Source organism: Cherax quadricarinatus, unplaced genomic scaffold (genome assembly GCF_038502225.1).
Source record: "Cherax quadricarinatus isolate ZL_2023a unplaced genomic scaffold, ASM3850222v1 Contig1685, whole genome shotgun sequence".
NCBI lineage: Eukaryota > Metazoa > Arthropoda > Malacostraca > Decapoda > Parastacidae > Cherax > Cherax quadricarinatus.
The window spans coordinates 33,346-40,712 of record NW_027196711.1 but is presented as its reverse complement, the minus strand read 5'-3'; positions in this window follow the sequence as shown (position 1 = coordinate 40,712).

Genomic DNA, 7,367 nt, shown 5'->3' with positions numbered 1-7,367 from the left:
TCCCACCCCTCTCCCGAACACCCTAGCATTTACTTCTTTTACAACCCCATCTATAAATATATTAAACAACCATGGTGACATTACACATCCCTGTCTAAGACCTACTTTTACCGGGAAGTAGTCTCCCTCTCTTCTACACACCCTAACCTGAGCCTCACTATCCTCATAAAAACTCTTTACAGCATTTAGTAACTTACCACCTATTCCATATACTTGCAACATCTGCCACATTGCTCCCCTATCCACTCTATCATATGCCTTTTCTAAATCCATAAATGCAATAAAAACTTCCCTACCTTTATCTAAATACTGTTCACATATATGCTTCAATGTAAACACTTGATCTACACATCCCCTACCCACTCTAAAACCTCCTTGCTCATCCGCAATCCTACATTCTGTCTTACCTCTAATTCTTTCAATAATAACCCTACCATACACTTTTCCTGGTATACTCAGTAAACTTATTCCTCTATAATTTTTACAATCTCTTTTGTCCCCCTTCCCTTTATCCCTTCCCCTCTTTCATACATTTATTTTTTTTTTTATTATCACACCGGCCGATTCCCACCAAGGCAGGGTGGCCCGAAAAAGAAAAACTTTCACCATCATTCACTCCATCACTGTCTTGCCAGAAGGGTGCTTTACACTACAGTTTTTAAACTGCAACATTAACACCCCTCCTTCAGAGTGCAGGCACTGTACTTCCCATCTCCAGGACTCAAGTCCGGCCTGCCGGTTTCCCTGAATCCCTTCATAAATGTTACTTTGCTCACACTCCAACAGCACGTCAAGTATTAAAAACCATTTGTCTCCATTCACTCCTATCAAACACGCTCACGCATGCCTGCTGGAAGTCCAAGCCCCTCGCACACAAAACCTCCTTTACCCCCTCCCTCCAACCCTTCCTAGGCCGACCCCTACCCCGCCTTCCTTCCACTACAGACTGATACACTCTTGAAGTCATTCTGTTTCGCTCCATTCTCTCTACATGTCCGAACCACCTCAACAACCCTTCCTCAGCCCTCTGGACAACAGTTTTGGTAATCCCGCACCTCCTCCTAACTTCCAAACTACGAATTCTCTGCATTATATTCACACCACACATTGCCCTCAGACATGACATCTCCACTGCCTCCAGCCTTCTCCTCGCTGCAACATTCATCACCCACGCTTCACACCCATATAAGAGCGTTGGTAAAACTATACTCTCATACATTCCCCTCTTTGCCTCCAAGGACAAAGTTCTTTGTCTCCACAGACTCCTAAGTGCACCACTCACTCTTTTTCCCTCATCAATTCTATGATTCACCTCATCTTTCATAGACCCATCCGCTGACACGTCCACTCCCAAATATCTGAATACGTTCACCTCCTCCATACTCTCTCCCTCCAATCTGATATTCAATCTTTCATCACCTAATCTTTTTGTTATCCTCATAACCTTACTCTTTCCTGTATTCACCTTTAATTTTCTTCTTTTGCACACCCTACCAAATTCATCCACCAATCTCTGCAACTTCTCTTCAGAATCTCCCAAGAGCACAGTGTCATCAGCAAAGAGCAGCTGTGACAACTCCCACTTTGTGTGTGATTCTTTATCTTTTAACTCCACGCCTCTTGCCAAGACCCTCGCATTTACTTCTCTTACAACCCCATCTATAAATATATTAAACAACCACGGTGACATCACACATCCTTGTCTAAGGCCTACTTTTACTGGGAAAAAATTTCCCTCTTTCCTACATACTCTAACTTGAGCCTCACTATCCTCGTAAAAACTCTTCACTGCTTTCAGTAACCTACCTCCTACACCATACACTTGCAACATCTGCCACATTGCCCCCCTATCCACCCTGTCATACGCCTTTTCCAAATCCATAAATGCCACAAAGACCTCTTTAGCCTTATCTAAATACTGTTCACTTATATGTTTCACTGTAAACACCTGGTCCACACACCCCCTACCTTTCCTAAAGCCTCCTTGTTCATCTGCTATCCTATTCTCCGTCTTACTCTTAATTCTTTCAATTATAACTCTACCATACACTTTACCAGGTACACTCAACAGACTTATCCCCCTATAATTTTTGCACTCTCTTTTATCCCCTTTGCCTTTATACAAAGGAACTATGCATGCTCTCTGCCAATCCCTAGGTACCTTACCCTCTTCCATACATTTATTAAATAATTGCACCAACCACTCCAAAACTATATCCCCACCTGCTTTTAACATTTCTATCTTTATCCCATCAATCCCGGCTGCCTTACCCCCTTTCATTTTACCTACTGCCTCACGAACTTCCCCCACACTCACAACTGGCTCTTCCTCACTCCTACAAGATGTTATTCCTCCTTGCCCTATACACGAAATCACAGCTTCCCTATCTTCATCAACATTTAACAATTCCTCAAAATATTCCTTCCATCTTCCCAATACCTCTAACTCTCCATTTAATAACTCTCCTCTCCTATTTTTAACTGACAAATCCATTTGTTCTCTAGGCTTTCTTAACTTGTTAATCTCACTCCAAAACTTTTTCTTATTTTCAACAAAATTTGTTGATAACATCTCACCCACTCTCTCATTTGCTCTCTTTTTACATTGCTTCACCACTCTCTTAACCTCTCTCTTTTTCTCCATATACTCTTCCCTCCTTGCATCACTTCTACTTTGTAAAAACTTCTCATATGCTAACTTTTTCTCCCTTACTACTCTCTTTACATCATCATTCCACCAATCGCTCCTCTTCCCTCCTGCACCCACTTTCCTGTAACCACAAACTTCTGCTGAACACTCTAACACTACATTTTTAAACCTACCCCATACCTCTTCGACCCCATTGCCTATGCTCTCATTAGCCCATCTATCCTCCAATAGCTGTTTATATCTTACCCTAACTGCCTCCTCTTTTAGTTTATAAACCTTCACCTCTCTCTTCCCTGATGCTTCTATTCTCCTTGTATCCCATCTACCTTTTACTCTCAGTGTAGCTACAACTAGAAAGTGATCTGATATATCTGTGGCCCCTCTATAAACATGTACATCCTGAAGTCTACTCAACAGTCTTTTATCTACCAATACATAATCCAACAAACTACTGTCATTTCGCCCTACATCATATCGTGTATACTTATTTATCCTCTTTTTCTTAAAATATGTATTACCTATAACTAAACCCCTTTCTATACAAAGTTCAATCAAAGGGCTCCCATTATCATTTACACCTGGCACCCCAAACTTACCTACCACACCCTCTCTAAAAGTTTCTCCTACTTTAGCATTCAAGTCCCCTACCACAATTACTCTCTCACTTGGTTCAAAGGCTCCTATACATTCACTTAACATCTCCCAAAATCTCTCTCTCTCCTCTGCATTCCTCTCTTCTCCAGGTGCATACACGCTTATTATGACCCACTTCTCGCATCCAACCTTTACTTTAATCCACATAATTCTTGAATTTACACATTCATATTCTCTTTTCTCCTTCCATAACTGATCATTTAACATTACTGCTACCCCTTCCTTTGCTCTAACTCTCTCAGATACTCCAGATTTAATCCCATTTATTTCCCCCCACTGAAACTCTCCTACCCCCTTCAGCTTTGTTTCGCTTAGGGCCAGGACATCCAACTTCTTTTCATTCATAACATCAGCAATCATCTGTTTCTTGTCATCCGCACTACATCCACGCACATTTAAGCAACCCAGTTTTATAAAGTTTTTCTTCTTCTCTTTTTTAGTAATTGTATACAGGAGAAGGGGTTACTAGCCCATTGCTCCCGGCATTTTAGTCGCCTCATACGACACACTGGTGCAGACTTTGAAATTTGGCCTTTGGACCCTGAAAGGGTTAAAAGTTCCTCAAAATATTCTCTCCATCTACCCAATACCTCCATCTCCCTATCTACTAACTCAACTACTCTGTTTTTAACTGACAACTCCATTCGTTCCCTAGGCTTTCTTAACTTGTTTAACTCACTCCAGATTTTTTTCTTATTTTCATTAAAATTTCTTGACAGTGCCTCTCCCACTCTATCATCTGCTCTCCTTTTGCACTCTCTTCACCTTTCTTTTACTCTCCATATACTCTACTCTTCTTATAACACTTCTGCTTTGTAAAAACCTCTCATAAGCTAACTTTTTCTCTTTTATCACACCCTATACTTCATCATTCCACCAATCACTCCTCTTTCCTCCTGCACCTACCCTCCTATAACCACAAACTTTTGCCCCACATTCTAACACTGCATTTTTAACCCTTTCAGGGTATCCAACGTACTAGTATGGCTCACGCACCAGGGTTATTGACGTACCAGAACGCCTAAATTCTAGCGCCTTCAAATCTAGCAAGAGAAAGCTGGTAGGCCTACATATGAAAGAATGGGTCTATGTGGTCAGTGTTCGCAGTATAAAAAAAAATCCTGCAGCACACAGTGCATAATGAGGAAAAAAAAAATCTTTGACCATGTTTTTGGATTAAAACAGCTACTTTGGACTGTATTTTCGAATGGTATTTATGGTTGTACTATTCTAGTTTTCCTGGTCTCATTTTATAGAATCTAAGACATATTATGGAAATTGAGATGATTTTGATTGGTTTCACAATGAAAAGTACCTTGAAATTGAGCTCAAAGTAGCAGAAAAGTTCGATTTTTACCAAAGTTCAAAAGTAAACAAATCATGCCAAGCGTCCAATACACGTCAATTGGCGAGTCTAATATTCTTTCACAAGTGTGCTGATATTATTTATACCATTTCTACACTAATGCAGTAGTCTGCATAACAGTAAATCTTCTATTTTTTGTGAGAATAAAAATTCAAAGTGGAAAGCAAAAGAAATGTAAGAGGGGCCTGGGGACGTGACTAATGAACAGAGAACTTGTTATTTTATTGCCAAGAATGTCTGTCTTGTTTATTCTGGACTCTATTTGGAAATTGGTATCTTCTGAAATTTGTGTGAAATTGGCAAAATTGCCAATTTCTAACCACTTTATTGGATAGTTGAAACTGGTAAATGGGTGGTTTCTTGTACTCATTCGATAGACAAAATGGAGTTCTAGCGAAATAAATATGATTTTTGTCGACTAGCACACAGGAATTGGCCGAAAATAGGGCTCAAAGTGGGCAAAGTCGCTGATGTGTAAACATTGCCGAGACTGCTAACTTCGCGAGAGCATAATTCCGTAAGTTTTCCATTAAATCTCATACTTTTGGTGTCATTATGATCGGGAAAAGATTCTCTATCACTTCATAAGAAAAAGTCAATTTTTTTTTGCTTCGAAAAACTTCCAACCCTGAGAACAAGTTTAGGAGAGGGCCTGCCAACCCTGAAAGGGTTAAGACCATTAAGAGTGCAAATATTTTAAGGTAAGTAATGTGTGTACTGTATATGCATTTTATTACTCTAGGGAGTTTTAAGCATCATAGTATAGTATGTGTGGGTGGGGTGGCCAGGAGGGCTACCACACCTGACTTCTTAGAGTAAATACTATTCACCTATTGCCCTACATTAAGGCTACAAATATTTTGAGGTAAATAATGAGTGTACTGTCTCTGTATTTTACTTTTTAATGCCAAGTTCTATTGCTAACTTAATATATGTTAGTGTAAACTTGTTATCTGGCATTTATATGCATTTATAAATGGAAAAAATGGAGTTCTGCTTTCTGGCAAAGTCTGCTTTCCGGCAGCAGCCTGGAACCTAACCTGCCGATTTATTGATTCTATATTATCATTTTTGATTGATTTATCATTTATTATTAAATTTCTTTATTGAATTGAGAGTAAAGACAACTCACTGTGCCACTAATTCAACTTATAGTAAATTTGAGTAAAATTGATCTGAGTAAAGCACAATTTCTCTTGATTATCAAAGTGTTGCCTTATCTAGCTGAGTGTTTTTTTTTTCGAGTTTTCCTTGCTCTACAGTGTGATTTGTCATTTTTCTTTACTTATGCAGAATAGTTAAGCATTTTCTTCCCATTTAAGCTTTACTGTGCCATATATTCTCTATCATTCTTGCTTTTATATCCTTTGAATAAGTTCCCTGAGAAGTCCCAGTCACTTCGGTTTGTTCACTTAGTGCATCATACCAGTCAAAGTAAATATGAATCAGCCCACAGTCCTAATATTCCCTTACTGACAATACCTAGCCCTTGAGCATTCTGTTTATTCTCACAGCTTGTATCTGAGATTTGTCACAGTGCTGCAGAATGTGAAGTTCAGATTACATTCTTATACAGTGGACCCCCGCATAACGATGGCATCACATAGCGATTATTTCGCATACCGCTTACTTTAATCGCAAAATTTTTGCCGCGCATACCGATTAAAAACCCGCTCACCGATTTTCGTCCGAGACACGTCCAATGTGCGCCCTCAGCCAGCCTCACATGTGCCGCCCGTGCCATTGTTTACCAGCCAGCCTCCGCGGTAACATCCAAGCATACACTCGGAATATTTCGTATTATTACAGTGTTTTTGGTGCTGTTTCTGGAAAATAAGTGACCATGGGCCCCAAGAAAGCTTCTAGTGCCAACTGTACACCAATAAGGGTAAGAATTCCCATTGAAATGAAGAAAGAGATCATTGATAAGTATGAAAGTGGAGTGCGTATCGCCGACCTAGTCAAGTTGTACAAGAAACCCCAATCAACCATCACTACTATTGTGGGCACCAAAAAGACAATCAAGGAAGCTGTTCTTGCCAAAGGTTTAACTGTGTTTTCGAAACAAAGATCGCAAGTGATGGAAGATGTTGAGAGACTCTTATTGGTGTGGATAAATGAAAAACAGCTAGCAGGAGATAGCGTCTCTCAAGCGATCATATGTGAAAAGGCTAGGAAGTTGCATGAGGATTTAATTAAAAAAATGCCTGCAACTAGTGATGATGTGAGTGAATTTAAGGCCAGCAAAGGTTGGTTTGAGAGATTTAAGAAGCATAGTGGCATCCATAGTGTGATAAGGCATGGTGAGGCTGCCAGTTCGGACCACAAAGCGGCTGAAAAATATGTGCAGGAATTCAAGGAGTACATAGAAACTGAAGGACTGAAACCTGAACAAGTGTTTAATTGTGATGAAACAGGCCTGTTCTGGAAGAAAATGCCAAGCAGGACCTACATTACTCAGGAGGAAAAGGCACTCCCAGGACATAAGCCTATGAAAGACAGGCTTACTCTTCTCATGTGTGCCAATGCTACTGGTGATTGCAAAGTGAAGCCTTTATTAGTGTATCACTCTGAAACTCCCAGAGCGTTCAGGCAAAAGAATATCCTCAAGGCTAATTTGTGTGTGCTGTGGAGGGCAAACAGTAAGGCATGGGTCACTAGGGACTTTTTCTATGACTGGTTACACCATGCATTTGC